The following is a 4060-nucleotide window of genomic DNA, read 5'->3' on the forward strand; positions in this document are numbered from 1 at the left end:
CTCGTTGATGCGCGCAACCAAACCCTCTCTAAATATGCCCACCAAACCCTTACATGGCATTTCATACCAGCAGCTGCTCCTCATATGGGCGGACTGTGGGAAGCGGGAGTCAAGAGTTTCAAAACCCATTTCAAAAAGATCGCATTGGATCATAAATTTACTCTAGACGAGTTTAGCACCCTCCTGTGTAGGATTGAATCCTGTCTCAACTCCCGACCCCTAAGCCCATCTTCCAATGACCCGTCCAACCTGGAGCCACTCACCCCCGGGCACTTCCTAGTCGGGGGCCACCTACTAGCGCCACCCGAGATTGACGTCAGCGAGAATCGCGCTTCACTCGTCAATCGATGGGAAAACCCTAAGGCGCTGCATCAAACCTTCTGCAAGCGGTGGAAAACGGAGTACCTCACCGAACTGCAGAAGCGCGTTAAGTGGAAGCATTCACAATCGAATCTCAAACAGGGGGACTTAGTCGTCATTAAAGAGGACAATCTGCCCCCCAACGAATGGAGACTAGGTCGGATAGCCAACCTCTATTATGGCCCCGATAACCGAGTTCGAGTCGTCGAACTTGATACGGCAAGGGGACAAACCACCAGACCAATCACGAAATTGGTCCTACTACCACCCTCCAGTGAGGGAGACTTGTAACTCCCAACTGCTCTAACAACCCCCGTAACCCAGTTCTCGTTCACCCCGAACGAGGCCAACAAATCCCATAACCCAGCTCTCGTTCACCACGAACGAGGCCAACAGAAGCCTAAAGCAGATAAACTATCTGCCACCGTATACCAAAAAAAAAAAAAAAAAAAAAAAAAAATTTTTTTATTCATATCACCACCCGAATATCTAGCGACTCAAAACATCCAAACATCATACCCCAGGATGATCAAAAACGTTCCAATTTAAAAATATGTTCGATTCACAAATTAATGTCTTGTCGGGAGCAAAAAATATAAGTTTTTGGAAAATGTATGGTATATTCAATTTTCAACGATTACTAAACACTAGAAGCATCAAGTAAAAACTAGGGAAATATGCCATTCTAAAGCCCTCCATCGCATCCTTAGCATATTGGCGCCGCGTCTTTTGACATCGAAAACATATTATACAACAGGACGAATAAGCAAATTAAGTAGAAGTTGAGAAAGTTGTTAAAAACTAAAATTGAATTCATTATATGAAGAATATAACATGCTCACTTAAACATATACATGTACCCTCCCACCAAGGTGGTATATAAATTAGTAAACAATTTCTTAATAACTACGACAATCTCACCTGACAGCATAGTAATAATTAAGTCAATTGAGCCATCCTAGCGCACGCAAAAGTTTCCGGTGTAGGTGGATCCATGGAGTCGAAATGCACCAACCCCTTTAGGTCGAGTCCTTTTTTGGTTGCAACACAACGGTGCCTACAAGTAAGGGATGAGTTGGTATCATGCTCACATGGGTCAGTTTTTTTTTCAATTTACTTAGGTTTGACAGAATGTCGTGACCGGGGCCATCTACGAAGCGGGAAGCCAATTGATTGAGAACCCCTGTAATAAGCTGTGTCGGACTCAGCTTCTTTGCGATCTTCAATATGCGTATGCACGGCTTCTTGCTCCACTTTGAACTTAGTCTTTAGCGGTTGATTGATGTTAATGCGAAGCTTTTTGTTTTTTATCTTCCAAGAATAGCTCCATCATAGGATTGGGATTGAGCGAATTCTCATCATCGGCACATACCAGCAATTTAGCTTTCATTAAAATTTGTAGCACCTGTTTGAGATTTTCCAAACTAATTTGCGTACTTTCTTGCAATTGTTGTAATGTGAACCTAGTTTTATCATTAATTGTAAAAGTACAGCCATTTGGAAAGTACTTGTTTGCAATGCATAACGATTTCGGAAACAGTTTGTTACCAAATCACATTTACACAAATTATACAGCCAATTAAGCTTACGACCTGAGTGACGATTTGCATAGAACTCATTAAATTGCTGTACAGATCGTTCCCATTCGAATCCTTATGTGGTGCTTTGATTAAATGGCCACGAGCTTGATGGAAGTTTATGATTGATTTTCCTCAGAGGGGTATATATATATTTCTAATCTAACGTATTCACATTAACACTATCTCAATATAGTCTATTTCCAAAAATGGATCTTTCAGCCATAGTCTTATTTACATTCGCAAGTGGAATTTTCCCGCCTTGGTTATGTATTTGATACCTTTAAAAGGTTTATATTTTTCACCAAACATAACAAGACGATTGACTTTGAGTCCAGAAACAGCCAGTTGCGATATGGAAAATTGCACATTAATAGACGGTTTTGCATCGATGTTAGTGCTCCCGGGTGTAATGGAAACAGTGCCTCTTATATTTGGGAGCTTGGTTACATCAATGCGCCCCACATCCCACGATAATGTCCTTGGAACTGAGTCTAATGTATATTTACCTTGATTTGGTGTCAATATACAATTTGACACACATTTCGGCATTGTAATCTCAAGTTTAACTCTATCCACGGTACGTCCAAGGGTAGTACTTGGCCCCACTGTCAAATCTAAACGGCCTTGTTCGCCAGTTTTGATGGAGAAATTATGTCTTATATAAATAGGAATAGCCACAACAGATTGTGAACTTATGTGGTAGATCATTAAACGAAAATTGCCAGCTGGTGGAATGAGTGAAAGCAAACGTTCAGATGCCCAACGTTTAAAACGTACACATGTACGGAACGAGACATCGTCAAAAGGACGTGGATTCATGAACGAAAGCGTGAGATCTGGCATACCCGAAAGCTTGCAGCAGCAGTCTGCATATCCCTGTATTTCAGCAAACACTGTGGAGCCAGATTTATCAATAATTGCATCAACTTCTTCAATCACATCGAAATAAGCTTCATTATTGTTAGAACGTACCCCACCGCGACGCCATGGTATAGATGATAGCTGACCCGATGATAAGATAGTACTGATGTTGCCTTTGCCGGTTACAGTGTTGGCTATGGTACGTAATATATTTGGTGGTCTTATGAGTTCTTTGAGTATATTACTTTCAGTTGCAAGCGGAAAACCATTATCCAACATTTCATCAAGTAACTCGTAAACCGCAACATAATTTTCCTTAATAAGCGTTTCGGAACAGTCACCAAAGTAATCTTGAAAGGCGTCCATTACTCGATGCAGAAATTCAATAACGAATAGTGGCGGTACGTCTCGCCTACAAGCAGCCACCAACGATATGCCAGTACGCCGCACGGTGATGAGGTAGTAATGTGGTGTTGCAATTACGGGAGGAACATCGAATGGAGATTGGCGTTGCGCATCCAAAAAAATAGTCGCATACCGACCGTGATACGAATGAACAAAAGTGTTTTTCGAGAGAGACATCCCCGCTGTTGTTTACAACAAAGAGGCTGTGTGTCATTCTTTATTCGGTTTTTTTTGGTTATCAAAATCTAATTTTGCAGCTTTTTGTGAACTAAAATACATTTGTTAAGAATAACATGCCAAAACCCTGGTAAATTTACGAAGAAAACGGGTTGTTTAAACTCGTGGTAAAATTTTCTTGGTTTCAAGGCGACTATAGTAAATGCAACATCGGCCCACGTTTTCGTATATGCTACATCCACCTTTGTGCGATTCTCCATTGAAAATGATTTGCACACTTTCAGGGAGCCTAATTACAGCTGGATACTTTTTCATAGCAACCAGTAGACTAAATATATGGTTGAAACCATCGATTGGTTTACACCAATCATTATTTGGAGGTAGGGTGAAAACTTGCTCTAATTAGCTGTATGGTTTCGTTAACGCCGCTGGACCGCTCATATTACGTTGCATGACTTCCCATTCGCAACGTGTTGGTATTTGTATCCAACTTTTCATTAATTTGTAGCGGTGTACCTGAAATGAAATAAAAAGAGTACCTGAAATGAAATAAAAGAATAAGAAATTAGAAAATTTATAAGATTATAAAAAAAGGAACGATACTAGTATACTTACCCATCATACGTTTATCCTTCGTAATGAAAATTCATTCAAAATGCCTGTATACTCATTTCCAT

At 40.5% G+C, this 4060-nt stretch overlaps 1 pseudogene; it reads right to left on the minus strand.

Moving 5' to 3' along the window:
• Positions 1–2171: 2171 nt before the first annotated feature.
• LOC137235438 (AP-3 complex subunit mu-2 pseudogene) lies at positions 2172–3420 on the minus strand (annotated as a pseudogene).
• Positions 3421–4060: the final 640 nt, after the last annotated feature.

The sequence above is a fragment of the Eurosta solidaginis genome, chromosome X (genome assembly GCF_040869045.1).
Source record: "Eurosta solidaginis isolate ZX-2024a chromosome X, ASM4086904v1, whole genome shotgun sequence".
NCBI lineage: Eukaryota > Metazoa > Arthropoda > Insecta > Diptera > Tephritidae > Eurosta > Eurosta solidaginis.